This window comes from Camelus bactrianus, chromosome 13 (assembly GCF_048773025.1).
Source record: "Camelus bactrianus isolate YW-2024 breed Bactrian camel chromosome 13, ASM4877302v1, whole genome shotgun sequence".
Taxonomy (NCBI): Eukaryota; Metazoa; Chordata; class Mammalia; order Artiodactyla; family Camelidae; genus Camelus; species Camelus bactrianus.
Window position 1 is genome coordinate 4,749,152 of NC_133551.1, and position 20,209 is coordinate 4,769,360.

A 20,209-nucleotide genomic window follows, 5' to 3' on the forward strand; every position below is an offset into this window, starting at 1 on the left:
ATCCTCCGTGCTCAGGGTGGTCTTGCCTGTGCATCCAGCACCCTGCTCAGAGGCTCTTCCTCCCCTGCAGGAGGACGTTTCCACTCTCCTCAGGGACACCCCCTCAGGGAAGCCCTCTTTTCGCCCTCAGCACAGAAGGTGTCCCAGGCCACATCCCAAGGTGTCCCAGGCCACATCCCGAGCTGCCCCATTAGGACTGCGTGTGCCCAGGTTTGCTAGTCAGACCAGCAGCCTCAGAGCCAGGGTTTATGCCCGGGTCACCCAGCAAACCTACTGCCCGCCACACAGCCCCCAGCCAGCAGGTCACCTGGAAGTCGCAGCAAGTGCCCCACCCAATCCCGAAGTCTCTTCATTTGCCAGCACCGCTGATGACTGGTCTCCAACCTTTGGTCAGTTTTGCACAAAACAGCAGCTTCCACTTTGAAGCAGGGGGTTTTCTCTTCTGCTCCCCATCCTTACTGGAAACGTCAAGGGAAACCAAAAGGCCTTTTCTCAACCCTTTACTGATGACACCCTCCCAACCACAATATTCACATGCTCAAGAGCTTTGGGTCCACGTGGTTTTGTTTCCCATACGCTAAGTGGCTCAAAACACTGCGGAATTCTTTCTCTTTTGAGAGTATTTGTTTGTACTGAGTTTATCGGCTTTAATCACTTTTTGTGTCTCCCTTCAGTGTCCCTAGCAGTTGCCACTTCTTATTCCCTTCAGCAGCCTCCCTCCCAACATCTAGTCTAGGAAATCAGCTGTGATGAGGAGCCCGGGGGCAGTCACAGAAGATGGAACTAAGGCACAGAGAGGCGACATAATTTGCCTGAGAAGATCAGCTTCAAGCCCCAACACTGTGTGTCACGTCCCTCTGTTTAACACTTATGCTAAACTAGTTAACTTTTTATAGATTATGGTTATAAACAGATGAGGTATCAAAATACATACAAGGACACACATCAACTCTATGATGTTCATTAACTCCACTATTTTGTTTCTATTTTTTTTATTTCTGTTAAAAAAAATTAGGAACCTCTGCAGTCAATATAGCAAAATGTTAATGGGTTTTAAATCCAGAATGTAGAGACGTAAGGGTATCATTAATCATAATTATTTGTATGCTCACAAAATGATTTGACAGTCTCTCTCCCCTCCCGCTACTCGCTACTGGCTCTCACCTGAGCTCCCAGACCACACATCGAACAGCCTTTCACTTTACCCACAGCTGAACTCATCAGTTTTCCCCCAGAGCTCCCTCTGCAGCTTTCCCTCCTCAGAGCACAGCAGGACCATCACTTACCTCATTAATCCACCCAGAAACCTGGGCCTAACTCCATCCTACCTTCACAGACATCATTCATCCTTTCCTTTTTACCATCTAAACATGCCTAAAGTCTGTTCATTTTTTCCCAGTGACTGTCCCACCGCTCAGGTGGAAGCCACCAACACTGCACACCTGGACTCACGAGTCTCACATGTGGCCCCACAGCCGCTCTCCAATACTAGACACAAAAGGGATATTGTCACTCCCGTGCTTTTATGACTCTTTTCAAACCTACTGTTCTTAGAAGAAACTCCAAGTTTTTCACCTGGTGAAGGTGTTTGCCATGAAACTTTGAGCTCAGGAACGGCAGGACACCCCTCCTTCTTGGCCCTCCCCTTTCCCCAAGGCCCAGCCCTCTCCCCCTCAACCCCACCCTCTGGCACGGAGCTGGATCAGGAGGACCTGCTGAGCTACACCAGCCTGTATTCTAACCCTGGTCTTGAGTTCTTACCAAACTGCATCACTTATCCATACAAATCCAAGGTAGATTAGAAAGATTTTAGATGTTGAGCTAGACTATTGATTTGGGGACTTTGCACTAGCAACCTGCAAGTACATGTTCTAATGATTCTGTCTTCTTAAAACCACACCCAGGTTTTAGTAGTATTTGTGGAATGTCTTCGGAGTAAAAGGGACTGTAATTTAACAGACTATATGTTTTATAACATGAACAACACGGAGAGGGTCACAAATGGAATCGCCTCACAAGTGACAGAAGACAGGTGAGAGGCACAAAGCAACAGTTCTCAAAGATGGTAAGAGCAAAGTTGTTTCGCCAACCCCCCAAAAATTCCTGAAAGAACCAAAAATTCTGAATTTTGAAAGTAAAAGGCTATCATATATAGAAATAAAATAAATGATCCTCTTCATCAGTGTTTCAAGATCTGACTCCAGATATTTTAGCAGGCCATACTGAATCCTAGCACAGAAAAATCAGATGGACTAGTGGTGAGTAAGTTCCAGGAAAACGGCAGTAATTCCTCCACTTGTGTAAAGACATACCGTCACCTGCCGAAGGTGAATGTAGAACGCATTCTGGAGAAATTTGGAAGCTTCCAGGGTCCGCTTCTTAATGGCAAGGACACGGACAGCTTGGGAGCATGCTTCTAACTCAGTCACTGGCATTCTTACACTGCAGGGGGAAAAGGAGGCCCTCAGTCGAGAGCAGAGATATTCCTGACGTGTCTCCCAGGCCGCGCCTCGGGGACTCAGTGCCCTGCAGCAGCCCGGCCCCAGGCGAGGACACGCAGCGTGGCCCACCCAAGCAGGAGGGGCACTGTGCTTGAGAAATCCCATCCCCGATGGGGGCAAGAGGGGCTGGTGGGGTTGAGTGAACCTATAAATGCCCACAGAAATATGCCTGCATTCATTCAAGTGATACAAGCAACAGTAGCAGGCTATTTAACAAAATTTCAATTTTCAGCGGAAATTTTGCCATTCCTTTCCACTTGTCCCCTGCACTCTGAGACAGGCTTAGGCTTTCTCACACCTGCAACTCTGAAGCAATAGTTGTGAAGTCATTTTAATTTGCTGCAAGTGTCCTCGCTCCTCGTGTCACTGTGTCTGTCCTCTCTTAACACAGTCGGATATCTTCCTGGATCTCTACCTGAGTTCCTTTCTCCTCCTCCTCAGATCCTGAGATAAAGGACAAGTGAAGACACATGACCAGGAAAGGCACTGTGGACTTGACCGAAATCCACAGTGACCCCCTAGGTGAGTGCTGCCCACCCCTTACCTTCGATTCTCAAGGTTCTGCCCAGGGTGACATCCAGCCCAGAGAGGTGGCCCAATTAAAAGCTATGTGGCTTGGGCACGGGGACAGGTGCAGGAGCTGGTTCCGGGGCCAGGCCCCTCCCCACGTCTGCTCCCCTCTCCACCGAAGCCACGCTGCCAAGCACTCAGGCTCCGTGATCTGATGTCCTTCTCTTCTACTCTACTCCAAACCCTTTTCCTTTCCCTTTTTTCCCTAATTATCCCCAGCTGGAGTGATTTATCAATCGCAGTATCTAAAAAATTTCCTGCAGCCGAAAATGAGGTCTCCAGATATCAATGCCCATATGCTGGCTCCTGAAGAGAGCCGCTGGCTAGGGGGACCCTCACCAACACTCACGGGGCATCAGACATGTTCCAGCGTCGGCCACCCCAACAAGAGTTTGCTGTGACCCCTATGCCCGCACAGCATCCCTGCTCACAAAAATATAGTTGGCCCACTTATCGGTTATTAAGGAGCAAAAATACAAAATTGCTCATGTTTCTTACTAAAATTATCTATGAAGCGGAAAAGGGAATTGTAATAGAAAAGAACAATTTTGACCCCATGTTAGGTCTGTTCTTTTGGCTTTAACCCTGTGCCCTGTTTTCTAGGCTCAGACTTGTTATCTCTGCACCATTTGTAAAAGAAAGTTGCCTTTAGACTGAAATATCCAGGACAGCCTCTACTCCTGGCCGTGATCTTGAAGGATGCTAACTAATCTGCACTTATGTAGAGATGGCAAGTTGCAAAATAGAGAATAACTTTGTTTTATTTTTGGAGGTTTTACAGGGGCAACATGATTTGATCCACATGGACAGCTGCAAGAACAGCGGATTCAAAGGACAAGCAATTCATACAACAAGAAGTTTCCAACAACCAACTGCAGCCCCGCCCCTTTTTAGTATAAAAGGAGACTCAATTCTGACTTGGGGAAGATGGTTCTCCAGGACATCAGTCTGCCATCTTTTGGGTCTGCCAGCTTTGCAAATAAAGTCACTATTCCTTGCTCCAACACCTCATCTCCCAGTTTATTGGCCTGTCATTTGGTGAGCAGAATGTGTTTGGACTCGGTAACAAAATGACTGCATTGGAGGTAGTATGTCTCCACTCTTTCCTCGTTTCCAATATGTAACATGCACATTATTTATGATCTAGTGCAAATAATTCATCAAAGACAACCACAAAAAGAAACTATACTCACCCAGCTATCAACACTGAAGTCAAAACCTGTCAATTTTATATGCTGTTTAAGAACACAACGGAAAAACCTAACATAGAGAGTCGATTCCACGGAAATATAATTATTTCTACTCCTTCAAAACTTTTTCTTTTCTTTCCTATTTTATTTTGTTTTGCTTATTGAAAAGAAAATAAAAGTCAAATCATTTTATTTCACGTATTTTTGTTATAGCTACATAATTTAAATACTACAAAAAGACTTAAATTGCAATAAAAAATTGTTCATATATTAGTATAAAGATATATACACAATCAATGGGGATTAGGAAAGGAATGGACATTTACTAAAAATCCACTGCAATCCAGTCTTTTACAAGCATATCATGGAATATAAGCTCTTTTATCCAGGGAGCCTCACCCACATTCTCACTACTGAGTCCCTTAGTAATCAACCACTAAGTCACCAGCATAGAACCATGTGATCAGTATTTTAGGAATAAATGAGGGAATTAGCTCATTCAATTCTAAAACAAAAACCCTAAAATAAATACTGAACTTATTTACAGATAAAGAAAATTTGTCCCCAAAAAAGTAAAGTTTCTTCCTCAAGGTCACAAAGCTAATAACTGGTAAAGGTAAGATTTGAACTCATCTGCCTGATTCTAAAAACTAAGGTGGAAATCCCATTCGACTGGGGAGTGTCCAGCTGCACAGCCTATCACCCTATCTTTGTTCAGAGCTGGCCTTAGACAGCCTGAGACAGTACCCCATTCCTGTGGAACTCGAGGGCAAATGATAACAATAAGGATTTTATATCCAGCAGTTTCTTAGATCTCATGTATATAAAGTGTCAGCAGGTCAGCAGAAAATCTCTGGGAAACATGAGTGGGTCCAGACCTTTTTGCTGATTAGAAACTCAATCTATCAGGATAGAGTGACCTTCCCATGAGAGGCCACATGGACATAAATTAAAGGCAGCTGAACAATGGAAACTAGCAAGACCCCGGAACTCAAGCAAGGATCCCTGCCATCCCCCACCCAGTTACCTCTTCATCCGCGTGGACATGAAGACAGAAGACCCGGGTTCTTGTCCAAGTTACACTATCATGGATTCTCACCCATAAAAAGGTACGACTCTATGCTGTCGTAAGTCCTTTCCAACTCAAATATGATGACACCAATATCTCAGCAGAATATCTATGTCTCCACTTCCCCTCTTCTAATAGGAGTCTATTTCTGTGGACACAAAGCAGAAATCCAATTTAAAAAACCATGCAAGAAGCCAGGCGAATTTCTGCTTAAGAGACTTTGCTCTCACGCTCAGTGAATGAAAACTCAGAAAAAGTGGTCCTTCTCCCTCAGCAAATGGGAGGTAGCCTGATTGTGTGTGTGTGTGTGTGTGTGTGTGTGTGAGTGTGTAAATCAAATATAATCATGTCTGGGACGTGTACAGATTATTTTTAATTTCACTGTAATTTCATGGGGATGAGCCAACATTTAAAGTAATTTGAATGTAGTGTCCTGAGACAGACTCAGCCTCTTTTGGTGGAGGAGGTGAAAGGGGAGAGTAAAGGAGGAAAGAGGTAAATGAAGCAAAGAAATAAGAATACTGCTAGGGAAAGGCAAGACGTTAATTTTGTTCCTCATTGCATCACATACAAATTAGGGACTGGCTTTCCCCCGATGTCTTATCGAGCACTGAGTTGCAGAAGAAGAGGCGACAGCCCATTTCTCACTGAGATTGTGACTGTACGTGGCATCTTATAGACACAAATCATTTACCCTGATCAAACACTCTAGCAGCAGGCTGTAATTCTCCTGTTTTGAGAGACAAGAAAACAGGAGTTCAAAGCGGGTAGATAACTTGACAAAAGTCAGAGGACCAGTAAACAAGAGAGGATGAATTCAAACTCAGATCTGAATGCAGAGTCTCATCTTCCCACTCCCAGGGCTGGAAAATCCTTAACACACAGGCTCCCCAGCTCCCCTGCAGTGTTCCTGGCGCCAAGCATTTCCCATGGTAATGGTCTCCAGTTCTCACAGACACAGTGCTCTGTGCAGCCAATGACCTTGATCAGACCTTGATCATCTACCTGCCACGCCCACCAGGCTTCACCATACAGGCAGGAAAGCTGGCTTTCAAGTGCATACAAAGCCACCCTTGGTCTAACCTGGGCTCTTCTGTGGCTTCTCCAGCCTATAGGCAGCCATGAAAGTGCTCACAGTTTGTTCGTGAGCCACACTTCCTCTCTCCATCTGTGTCCCCACCTATACTACTTAGCTATGAACATTTTGAGAATCTTGGAAACAAATTTTAAAAAACAGAAAAGAAAGGATTCTGGAACAAGTACTTAATACTTACAATTTTAAATGACAAGTTACAAAGTGAGTATTGACAAACCGAATCTTCCTTTCTAAATGTCAGTTTTAAACATTTAAAAATATAATAGCAAAAAATTCTCACTTACAAAATTAACAAAAACATAAACAATAATCTGGAATAAATTCAAAAATAATGCCCATATTCTAAATGGAGAAACTTCAGGACTGTACTGAGGGTTAAAGTAAGAGGTATGAATGTAGAGACATAAACATATTGCATGGAGAAAAGCAGTTTTGTAAAGATGTAAGTTCTCCTAAGAATAATTCAAAACTTACTAAAAAATCCCATGAAAATTCCAATCTGATTTTTTATAACTTGAACAAAATATTTTGGAATTCTTCAGGAATAATAAAGTCATAATACTTGACAAGAAAATTTGGGATGGAAGAAAAGAATCAAAAAAAATCAGACTGCCAGTTATTAAATAAATTTTTACAACATGTAAGATATGGTGCTGGAGTAAGGAAAGGAGATTGACAGAAGGGAACCATGAGCTCAAAAAAGACTCTAGTGTATGTAAGTATTTTGTACAGGTGGGATTTCAAATCAAAGAGAAAATTATGAATTCGATAATTGTCCTGGGACAGAGAATCACCTGGAAAGAATAAATTCTACTCCTGTCATAATGACCACAAGATAAATTGCAGATAGCGATGTAAATATTAAAAAGTACTAGTAACAGCAAATACAACTCTTTGCTCTTATTAACTCAACTTCTCCTCACTATAACATGTACTATTATAATCTCCATCTTAGAGATTAAAAAAAAACTACAGAAGAGATTTATTCCATTATAAGAGAGTATTTCTAAGAATAATGTCAAAGATAATACCCATAAGGAAGACATTTACTATCCTAAGAATAGTTTGAGTCACAACAAAAATCAAAAAACTTCCTGAACAAAATGAAAGGAAAGAAATGACAAGAAAAAGCTCTGTGATACATGTTGATGAATTCACGAAGTTAATTTTCATAACATACAAAAAGCTGTCACAAAGCAACAAGAAGCTCCCTCACTTAAATGTGGGAAAGGATAAAAAAGAATCATTCATTTTAAAAAAGTCAAATGGCTAATGAGTGAAAAATGCTCAAAACTTCACTGGTCATCAAATGCAAACAAAAACAATGAAAAAGCACTTTTGCTTATCATATTGGCAAATATTTTTAAGATATTCTAGCTAGTGTCCATCTGTGGGAGAACAAATCATGAGCGACTTTTTCAGAGGATGACATATCAATGGATTTGTAAGCTCTGAAAAACGTACATACACACTGACTCAACTCCACTTCTAGGAATCGTTTCCTTTAGGAAAAAAAAAATCAGTCCAAAAAGATGTACCCATCAGGGCATTTACACAGCACTGTTTACAAAGGTGGGAAGAAAAACTGAAGTGAAATCATATCCAGCGATAGAGAATTGGTTACATAAGTAATTGTGCATTTTTTCTTTCCCCAATGGAGAAGGAATTTCTAGTCACTTGAAAGGAGTCTGTGATGAATGTAAATGTCACATCCAGGGACTAAATTTCCAGAAGCCTTAACTAAAGGAATACACATACAAGATCACAGGAAGTTCTGTACAAGAAGGATGCAACTCAAACATTCTTTCTGACAGTGGAAAATGGAGAAAACTTAACTGTCCACCATCAAGACAATGATGCGGTAAATCAAGGCGAGCTGCGGGCGCTGAGGGAGCCGGCGTTTCGCCGTGGTCCAGGGCCTTGTCCACAGCACTCTCCCACCAAATGTGTCCGTGGACAAGAGACGACACCCACACATCAGGAGACCCCTCCAATCTATCTGAAAGGGCCGGGTGAGTCTGGAGTGGGAGGATGTCCATGATATACCCCTGAGTGAATAAAGCGAGCTGCAGAAAAACATATAGTATGGTCTCATTTTTAAATAAAGCATATATACACACACCTATACATTGATTTCTCATATGTGTATATATATGTATCTCATAGGCATAAAGGTCATGAAATATATATACCAAATTTTCAAAAGCTTTTACTCTCAGGAATTAATGGGAAGGGAGTTAGGGGCCTTCCTGTACCACCACAGTTCTCTTTTCAGTATTTCAGTTAAGTATACTTGGAATTTAAAAGTTTATTTAAGTCCGAAGTAAAATGGACCATGCCTCCATAAGACAGAATGCTACACTGGTCTTTAAAAATCATGCCAGGGGAGATAGAATATTGTAGAAAAACATGTAATAAGCCGAATGGAAAATGGAGGTCTCCGAACAGTAAACAGGGACGGAGTGCTCACTGGTTTTTATGACAGAGATGCTACACACTGACGAAAAGAACAGAAAATAAATGTTAAATTGTTAATTATTATCTCTGAGTAGCGGGACCAGGATAGAATTTTTGCCCCTTTTTTCAGACATATTATATTAAATGCACATTATTTTTCATCTGAAAAAAGCATTTTTAGACGTGTAGTACCACGCATTGGGGAATAATACATGAATACTTACAGAAACAAATAACTAGGAGACACCGCAGCAGCGCCACACAATGTAAAACGGGCAATCCTGATTGACACCGCTCAGTTACATAAGGATCCAGAAAGTGAGAGCACCTGCTGTAACAGGGCGTGGTCCCCTTCTATTTGTCAGTTGTGTCTTCAGGGCTGAGGCAGTTCTGAGCACGGCCAGTGTCAGTTCCGGTGTCTGGATGGATGCTACTGGAGGTGAGGGCACCTGCAAGCAGAAAGGAAGAACAGAAACCATCCTCTGCCTTTTCTGTCTTGTTTCTTTGTTACTTTAAAAGAGAGGCATAAATAAGATAAACTGTGTATCTCCCCTAGTGAAATTTCAGTAATGAAACCGTTTTTAAAGGCTTCAGAGCTTATATTCTGTCTATAACTGTCTTTACAACAAAGCATCATATTCATTAAATGTTAATTGACTCAGTTAATTAACTCCCTGTTGAAACATTCAAGTAAAGAACATGAAAGGCCTTACGTAAAAGAACCACACCTGCAGTGACTAGCTCAGCTGTCTTGACGGCAAAGCAGTCAGCCCCCACCATCCCGTGGCCCTGAGCTCCTGATGCTGCTAAGAGAGCACGCTGCCGCCTCAGATGGAGAGATACTGTGAAAGCATTTTTTGAACTCTACAGTACTGACAAAACATAACTGACAAATCCCAGGCTCCTTTGAAGCTGTCATTTTCGGTTTCTGGCCATCCCCAGTCAATGAGCAGAACCACCCCATTCCCGAGTCATGGGACTCACGTGGGAAGAAATTTTGTAGAAATTTCAAGGTACAGAATGTAACCAACTATATGTAGAACTCTGACAAAAGAAAAGATGAAATAATCTGATGTTGAAGACACTCAAATTATTCTACTAAGCCTTAGTAGCTGGAAAGGCTGGGCTTCTCCTCAGCCACTTATTTATTTCACAGCCAGTGAGCATCTCCCACACACTCAGTTTCCCTGTGTCTGCTGGGAGCCTCAGGCACACTCTTGCTGTCGATCTTATAAGTCACAGGGCAGACGCGTGTCTCTCATGCCTGCCACCCTCACACAGGCTCGCCTCCTAGCCTCACTGTCTGAACTTGGCCCCACTTTCTCACCTGTTTATTTGGTATCTGTTCTTCTGTAAGCTGCCTGAAATGCTTTTTGGAACAAGTCAGAAGAATGAGTGGGTAGAGAAATGGACAGTTGGACAGGTGAGAGGTGGGCAGACAGACAGAGAGACTCCAAGAAAAGGGGAACAAAGAAAATTTCCTATGCAGAACCCTCTTCTAGTCAGGGAAGAAAACCGCCACGGAGACGTGTGAAGAGGCAGGTGGCTTAGGGCTTTTTCCTGGATTCCATGAAAAGTCCCACCAAGGGAGAGGGTTGAACTATAAATAATAAAAGAAAAAAGCATGCATGCTTGAAAAATATATCTACAATATGTACTTTCTAAAGAATAGATTCAAATCAGCAGGGCCCAATTACACAGTCCTTGGGTATTTACAGAAATGAGAATCCCATCTCCAAACCACAGGGCATCCCTTCGGAGCACTGAGAGTCTACACGGGGCTGTTATAAAGCCTTCACCATAAAAGCTATGCTCTCCTGCACTTACGAGGAACGAGCAGCTGTGCTCGGGCTGCCCACGCGCATTATTTGCACCCTACAGCACCTCTACGGGGGAGGGACGCCTAGCGAGCCCCATCTCTGCAGGACAGAAAACAAGCCCGAGAGAGGCTAAGCCGACCTACCAGTTCTCCATCTCACAGGATTGGTCACTCCAGAGCAGGACTCGAACTCGGACCCACGTTTGTAATCACGGTACTACCGTGCTTTGTGTGCTTTTTGTGTGTATAATACACTTGTTTCTGGCATGAAAGTATATTTAATAAATGATCGGTTGTCCTGTCTATCTCATTTGGTCACAATCAATCTTTATAGTGTTGAATTGTACTCTTTTTCCGTGGAGAAAGGAAAGGAACGAGCGGGTGTTAGAATGAGGTGGGGCTCCATTATTTATCTGGTACCTCATCTCATCCAAGTCCCCAACCAGGGAGAAGGAGCAAATGTTTTCTTCATCTTTTAAAGAGAGGGCTCCACTGATGGTGACTTAACTCCAAAACCAAGTCTGGGGAAAGGGCACATTCAGCAACCAGAGCTTTATCACATGTAGGAAGGCAAAAACAGCTCACGGGAGGGCTCAGGGGGTCACCCTGATTTAATTTCAATCGATAAAACAATAATGCACTCTAAAATTACTAGCATGCAATGGATTGGCTCTTTCTTGACATCTAGCAAGTTTCCACAGCCCACATGTAAAATTATCGTGAACCAGTGAAAGGAAGTGTCTACAGACAAGAAAAATCAATGCCACAGGTAAACTGAAACCCAGGCTGGAGGAAAGGAAGAGAAAGGGCATAGTAAAGAAGTGGGGAAAGGCTGGGGAAAAAAAATCATCACACGGACTCTCAAGCATCATCCAACAAGCATATAATCATTCGAGAGAGAGAGTTACTGAGGTCCTATTCTGTGCAAGATTGTAGAGCGGGTGAAGCAAGAGCGCAGCGACCATGGTGGCAGCAAGTGGCGGGGCTCAAATACACTTCTGATCCCGGTACCTGGCACACTTGTCCTCAGTATAAAGGCAAAAAAAAAAAAAAAGTAAAATAACTCTGTAAACTCAAAGCATTGTTAAAAAAAATATGAACAAAACCTAAATACCTGGACAGACAAACCAAGCACATTGCTGGATCAGAAGACAGCGCTCTTGGAATGGCAGTGCTCCCCAGAACGATCCGTATATTCAACGTGGTCTCGATCACAATCCCTGCGGGCTCCTCTGCAGAAACTGACTAGCTGCTGCTACAATTCATATGGGAATTCGAGGGTCTCAGTAACCAAAACGTACTTGAAAAAGAAGAACAATGTGAGAGGACCTGTAATTCTCAATTTCAAACCTTACAACTGTATGTCTAGGTGAGATTAGAGGCCATTTTAAGTTATTAATGTGTTTATCCGTATATTCTAAATTCTCTACAATGAATATAACTGTTACAATAAGAAAAATAAAAAGTAAGGTATCTTTTAAATCATGCACACCGATTCATTCATTGGGAAAAAAATATTTTAACTATAAAGAGGTAACCAAATATCTAGTGAAAAAGGACTACTTAAAAACAAGTGTGTATTTACATTTTTCATAAATTGAAAACTGAAAAGCACAAACACATCAAGTTTCTAGGGAGATCGATGCAACATATTAATAGTTATTTTCAAAAATTCTAATTGAACAATGAAAACTCAAGAAAGGGAAAATCGCGATTGACAGCCAACTGCAAACACATGGAGAGCAAAGGCCTAGAAATCACAGTTCCTTTAACTCTGATACTACCTCAATAGAAGAGGAAATTCCTCCCTGTGGGGACAGTGGAATCCCATGCATAAGACAGGATACACAGTACAAACTGCACTAGAATCTGGGGTGATTTTCTTAGAAGAATTCTAAAGTTACAACATTGCTGAAAAACTATAAAAACACTGAAAGACAGATTAAAACACACAGTCATATATATTATATAGAAACATATGAAGTCTGCTCCCTTGTTGCATAGAAATACAAACATATTTGTTCATTTATGGGCACTGAATATTTTATCCCAGGTAGAATATTTCAACTAAAACAAATAATCAATAATACACACCTCTTGTCAAATCTACTTGATAAGGTACTCTGCTATGTAACCATAATGTGTCTAAGATAGATCTAAAATTAGTGAAAAAGATCTTTGTATGGTTTCTTGAATTCTTCTCAAAATTCCAAGCTTAATTTTAAAATAGATCTGAGCAGTATTTCTATATTAACTTTTCCCTCGTGAAATGAACAGCACAGTCTGTTGTCAAAATTCTGTCCTTACAATGATTCACGAGCACTGTATCCTAACAAAACTGCTGGACAGCAAGGCACTATCCAGACACTGTGACCAAACAAATGGAACACAAGGAAGACAGTGACCCTATTCTGGAGGTCTTACCGTCTGTGTCAACTCTGGGGTTTTTATTTGATTGGTTTGATTGGGTAGCAAAATAAAATCAATCAAGTACTTTCTTCTTTAAGCATTCTGTAAGTCATGACTCTGTTGTTAGTGTCATGAGAAGGAAAGACTAAAGCAAGACTTCATTAGGTCAATTAGCAACAGCCATCACTGGGGAGTGAGTAATAAAGAAGTTAACTGATAGCAATGCTTCTGCCTACATGAGACCTAAAATAAACCTACACTGATCTCTTAAAGGAAAATGAGGAGATGAGGCCCCAATGAGAAAAACAAAAACTAACAAGAAATCAAAAAAGTAAAGACTTTTTCATTAACGATTCCAGGAAGGAGTGGAGCATGGTGGTGAAGAGCACAGATGCTGGGGACAAACATGAGGGTCTGAACTCCCACAGCACTGGGTAGCTTTGACACTGATAAGTCAGTGAAATTTTCTGCATCCCAGTCTCCTATCCATAGACTGGGGACAACAACAGCACCCGTCTCCTAGAACGGTCCCAATAATTAAGTTATTTTATATATAAAAGTTTAAATAAAATACCTCAGATATTAAATATTACCCCAAAAGGACAAGGAAAAAGAAAACAGAGATAAATTGGAGTTCATCAAATTTCAAAACTTTGCTTCAAAGACACCATCCAGAAAGTGAAAAAACAACACACAGCAGAAATTTTTTCAAATCATTTATCTGATAAGGAATTTGTATCTACCAAAAAACAAAAACAAAAACAAAACAAAAACAAAAAGAACCTCCTACAACTCAACAATAAAAAGGCAACTCAATTAAAAAATGAATAGAGGATCTGAAAAACATTTATCAAGGAAAATATACAAATGACCAATAAGCACAACGAAACGATGTTCAATATCATTAGCTGTAAGGGAAATCAAGTCAAAACCACTAGGAGAAACTGCTTCACACTCACTACAATAGGTTATAATCAAAAAAAGAGTAACAAGCACTAATGAGGACACAGAAGATGCAGAGGTCGCAGCCGTTGCTGGTGAGGATGTAACACAGCCTGGCCACTTTGGAAAAACGCCTGGCAGGTCCTTAGAGAGTTGAACATTTGGTTTCTGAATAACCAGGCAATTTTGCTTCCTGGGCACACACGTAAGAGAACTGAAAACAAATGTTCACATAAAAACTCCTACAGGAATATTCACGGTGCCATTACTCATCACAGCCAAAAAGCAGAAACAACACAAATGCCTATCACGTGATGAATGGGTAAACAGAGGGGCCCAGCCATACAGAGGAATATTATTCAGCAATAGCAAAGCATAGAGTACTGACCCAGGCCACAACGTGGACAAATATTGAAAACGTTACTCAGTGTGAAAGAAGTCAGTCACAATAGATGCTTCCACTTACATGAAGTAACTCGATTTACATGAAATTTCCAGCAGAGGCAAACCCACAGAGAGAGAAAAGTGGCTCCCTGGGGCTGTGGGAGGATGGGGAAGATGGGGATGTCTGCTTATGCGTAAGGAGCTTCCTGTTGAGGGGATGAAAATGTTCTAAGATTGAATGGGATGCACAATTCTGGGCATAGAGTAAAAACCACTGTACATTTTAATGGGTGAATTGTTATTAAAACTGTTAAGAACGAGAGCACCTCGGGCCAGTACCTTCCCATAGTAAATGCAAATTGCTAAATTTTATTACAGGAAGAAGAAACTGCCCTCAGCATGAAAGCAGGAGTTCAGCAAATGTGAGTTAACCGAAATTGGACAAGAGCATTTCACTTGAAACAGTTGCTGAGTGTACACAAAATATTAAGACATGACAAGGAAAATCAGTTTGACATCACGAAGAAGCATTCTGCTTCAAATGCAGATCAAGGATTCGGCAAGCCCAGCTGCTAGAAATGACCAGAGAAGAAACCTGGCTCTTTAAACAAGCACCAGAGCCAACAAGGAAATAGTGGTGAGGAAAGCAGGCGGCCGAAAATCTGGAAAAGTTTGTTACAAATAATTTCTCCAATGAAAATTCAAAAATAAAATGAAAGTGATGTAATACTGTGTTGACCTCACGTGAATGGGCTTCCTCCGGTTCTCAACAGTTTTGTAACCCCGAATGAGAGACTCAGGAGAATCAGAATGGCTCCTGGGAGTCCCCAAATGACGGCCCACCAGCACGCTGACCACCATCACATCTGCCAGGGTGGAATTGCAGAGAAGAGACCAACTCCTGAAAGGCACAGGAAATATTGACAAGGGAAAAAAAGGCTGATGTCAGTCTTGGGACAGAGGCCCTGAGAGCAGAGGCCAGAAGGCTGCAGGTGAACTGGAGTGGCCCTGGGGCAGGAAGGGACCACGGGGGAGCAGATCTCAATTCTCTTCTCTCTCTCCCTCGGGTAGGAGAGATAAAGTCTGCATCCTTCTCACCTGGAACTGTGGGTTCTGGCTGGCAGAAGTCTTACCGACATGGAATGAATGACTCAAGACTGTGGAAAAAGGAAAGAAAGCGAGAGGGAGTAGGGAGCCAACTCCAAGAGCCTCTCAAATGCTCCCATATTTATTGTGTATAATCAAAGAAAATAGTCTTTAACAGTTGTGTGATAGTAAACAGGAACTTGGGGAAAGACAGGATGAGACAGAGATTGTAGAATCCACAATGAGTAAAAAGGCTTAGTTTACCTTTAGGGGAGTCATGGGGAGAGGGGAACAAGATAAATTCTTTAGATATTCATTACAAAGCAGACCACCAGTCCAGCCAGGTCCGTGTTTTGGGGATAATAGACTATCTAACAGCACGCACGCCCAGCATTTATAGCTGAGGGCCTGGGTCATTGCTGTGCAATGAACAGAGTGCTATCTAAAACCTCAAATATGCAAGCAAGGCATTGTCTCTGCTTTTTATGGCAAGGAGACAGGAGTGAGGATGCACAGGTGCTTGCTTGAAAGCAGTTACTAAGCACACTTTTTCTTCTTAAGGTTCACATGCGTCTGGAGTCTGTTAAATTTGTTAACCCAATCATGGGCTATCACATGGAACCATTATGGAGGACACCCTAGGATGACAAATCCTGGCTCTGGGTCTTTTCCTGCCAGCTTCGGCCATTCCAGCAGGGTCTAGACACATCCCTGAATAACGATCCCACAGAACCACCCAGACTCATAACTCCTGGTGCTTGGAACTTAATTTTAGCTCTACACAACTTAACATAGAAAAGTTTCAGAAATAATAGATATTATATTCTTTTTATATCTCATCATAGAACTGATTTTTCTGATTGCTCTAAGCTGCTTCTACTTGGTAAATCACCTAATTCTGCAGGTGAATTCAGTACTTTCCATTGCGCATAACTAGACAGTCTGGGCCCTCTGACTTCTATTGGTCAAATAAATACCGATACACCTAATTGATTTCATTGTTCATCAATTTCAGCCTGGAGGTGAGGGAGTGTCACTCTGTTCCTCAGCCCACCCTCTACTCTATTCTCTTCAGCAACTCAGGCCTCCTGAATACAAAACATAGCATCTGTTTCCCTTCACCTACACTTTCCACAAACGCAACAGGAAACATCAGCCTAGAGAATGAATTCAACACAAATGTTAAAACAAAAATCTACAAACCTGAAGCAACTCCATCTCCGAATCATGATACACAATGACATGAAAGTAAGGGTGTCAGGTACAAAGCACGCGTGAGCCTGACCACCTCATTTCTATTCTTCAAAGGAAGGAAGTTTTTCATGTTTTTTATTATCATTCTTTGTCATTGTATCTGATTAAGCCAAAAAATAGTTTATGAAATAATTAAGCACTGCAATAACAGATTTTCGCTGTATCAATTACAGAAGGCATTCAGAGGGGATAGGAAAACCCACCAATGTAAAAAATGCAAAATTTCTTCCCCTGTTAAGAACACGTATACAAAATGCAACAGAGAATTCAAATTCATGTGGAGACGAGCAAAAGCCACAGAATCAAAGTCATTACTATGAGTCAATTCAAAATTCACTGGACAAACATGCTCAATGCATTCAAAGAATTTTAAAGGCACACTGCAAACCATTCACTTAATGATCTACAGGCTAGAGGAAGAATTTCCCTTTTTAACAGACAACAGAAATCAATAGGTTGCCCCACCAAACGAGGACCAAACAGCAATCAGGTTTTTAACAGTTCTGATAAATCAGCATGTTCTAAACATCAAAATCCAGAAATTTTAAACATTCATTCACACCACAATGAAACAAGCACTTAAAAAAAAAACAAAACAATAACCCGAAGAAACTAAGCACAATTATCATGTACCTGGATCAATGGGAACTTCTTGTAACGCTGGAAGAAAGAACAGGCTATAGCCTTTTAATTAAAAAATAAAACTACATTTAAAGATAATTGCTAAAACACATTTCATCATTCATGTTGCCTTGAAAAATCTGAGGCACTCGTATCTGATCAGAAAAGCAATTCTGAGTAATAGTATGTTACAATTCAGTGCCAGTTTGCTTTAGTAGAAAAAAGAAAAGCTACTGTTTCTCATCCTGCACAAAGTGTAAAGAACCTTCCTGCCTCTATCTCCTCCTATTTTCTAAGCTCATTCTCCCCAACCCTTCTGAAACAAGTATGAGAAACTTTTATACCCACCAATATGCCAAATGACAAAAGAGTATCAATTTATTTGTATAAATATATGCCTACACCTTGAACTGGAAGAGAGAGGTATCAGAGGGCTATATGGAACTTATTTCTACCTTCCTGAAATCACACACACACACACACACACGTTCACAGAGACACAGACATGTACACACTGAATTACTGGGCAATTCACAAGCTGAGGACTTCCAATTTATAGAAGATAACTTTGTAGTTAGTTTAAAATACAAAACTGTCAGCTTTTGAAAGCCTTCATCATCTGCTAAATCATCCAAATATCAACGAGACCCAATTAGCCTTCTCTATAGAATATAATTTCCCATGATGGCAAAACAGACCCTAAGTAGTGGATCTAAGACTCGTGTTTATCACTACCTATGATCGTTTTTAAACACATAAACAGATTCAGAAAGTATGTCCCAACAACATTTATTCTTATTGAAATAGCATATGTATTCAATTGTCTATACAGAAAATAGGTCCCATGATGGTGTTTAAGAGCTATTTTGTGTATTGAAATATTTATTTTTAAGTTCAGACAAGGAGGGTCTGTATTACTCAGTTGTAGAACACCTGCTTAGCATGCACAATGTGCTGGCTTCAGTCCCCAGTACCTTCATAAAAATAAATAAAAATAAGTGCTTATTTAAAAATAAGAATAAATTTATAAAAAGAGTAAATGCAGACTAAAAACCACTGCAATCTAGGAGCCATAATTTTAATAAAAAACAAGAGTTTCTATCAAATATTCACTATATGACTATCACAGGGACAACCACAAATCGCCCCTGACAACCATCACGTGTGATTCTCAGCAACCCTACTAAGTAGACAGCGAAGAGAAACCCAGCATTGCGGATGAAGAAACGGAGCTCGGAGGAGCCGGGGACGCTGACCGTCCTGCTCCCCGTGACACCACGTCAGCCCAGGATGAGCGCTGACAGAGCTGCACTGTGGGGACACCCAGCTGTAAGGAACCTTGGTGCACTGGGGAGTCCCAGAAAACACTCGAAACTGTTCAGTGAAGAACCAGCTCAAATAAATTACATTGTGCCACATCCTTTAAACAGGGAACATGACTGAGATCTCTTTGATGCCTCCGTGTCCTTTCTGCCATTATCAATTATTTGCCCTCTCAGCATGCCCAGTCATGAATTGGACCCCATATGAAGTGCACTCAGATGGCAGAGCTTTTAAAGCTGTTTTATGAAGTTTGTAAGACTCTGTCTATGCCTCACACAGGCAGTCATCCATCACTTCTCACCTGTGTGGATGTACCACATGAAATCACACCTTTCTGCTTTTTAAAATCCCTCTATGTAATCCAGACTTTTCAACAGCAAAGCAGCAGCTCAACCAGAAACAGTGGATAGCTTTTCACCAAATGGACTCAAACAGCCCATCGGACTACCTGGAAGCCCTTTTTTTCTATTAAACCCACTTCCAAGGACTTCATCATTTTCTGATTGGTGGACTTGGCCTCTGACTGGCCTACTCTGAGAGCTCCCAGCCTCACATTCGGGGGTGGGAGAGGACCCTGCTGTTCGGGGAAATCAGTGTGGAAGGCGGAAATCTTCCACCCAGGTCCACACGGGTAGAAGTGCCACAACATGCTCAGAAAATATACCGTCAGCAACCCTGGGCTCCCATGGACTGATGTCACATTAACCAAACTCATGAGAGACTGATGCAAAGAAACCAGAAATTGAATTTATTAATGTAACAGGAGATGTGAAACTACGAACCAGACTGAAATATCAGAGTTCAACTATGAGTACAGATTCTCCTCAACGGCCCAATCACGGGCAGGCAGTCACATGGCAACCATGGACAGAAGCAGAGCAGGAAGGGTTTCTAGATTAACTCAATGGACTAAATTTCTGTTATACGAACAGATCTGCTGCCCAGAAGACATTTAACGCCAATCACGGTGCACTGTCCTTTGACAGTGGCTGAGACACGACTGTGAGCACCTGTGTAACTCTCTTTCCCTGTACTTTCTGGGCTAAGTGATGCACAGAGGTACAGAGATCCAGGGATGCAGATACCTCTAAACACCCAAAGCCCATCCCTGGGAGCCTGGAAACCAGACAGCCAGGGTTTAAATACCAGCTCTGCCACTTACTAGCTCTGTGACCTTGGCCAACTTACTTACTCTCTCCGTGCCTCAATTTCCACATTGTAAACCTGGGATAACAATCAAATCTCCCTTACTCACTTGTTGTGAAGATTGAAGGATTCATTTCTGTAAAACGCTCAGAAAAGAATGTAGCACATTTTTGGTGCTCAACAAATGTGAATTTAATAAGAAAGTGATTTACAAGTCTCCCTACTAATCATCTTCTGTGTTTCATGGCTAGTCTGAGTCCCAAATGAAATCCTTATTTCCCCTCTTATAAACTCTTGGAGAGCACCCTTCTCTTGCATCTCACCACCTGTTTAAACTGAGAG

The 20,209-nt window shown here is 41.6% G+C and overlaps 1 long non-coding RNA gene across 1 annotated transcript in view; it reads right to left on the reverse strand.

Annotated features, from left to right (window-relative positions):
* Positions 1–20,209, reverse strand: part of LOC141579536 (uncharacterized) — a 36,018-nt gene that overhangs the window by 10,290 nt on the left and 5,519 nt on the right. Inside the window, exons 2-4 of the long non-coding RNA XR_012511088.1 lie at positions 11,817–12,002; positions 9,212–9,332; positions 2,319–2,442 (exon numbers count right to left, since the gene is read on the reverse strand). This is a non-coding gene — a long non-coding RNA (uncharacterized LOC141579536). The remainder of the gene's footprint in view (positions 1–2,318; positions 2,443–9,211; positions 9,333–11,816; positions 12,003–20,209) is intronic.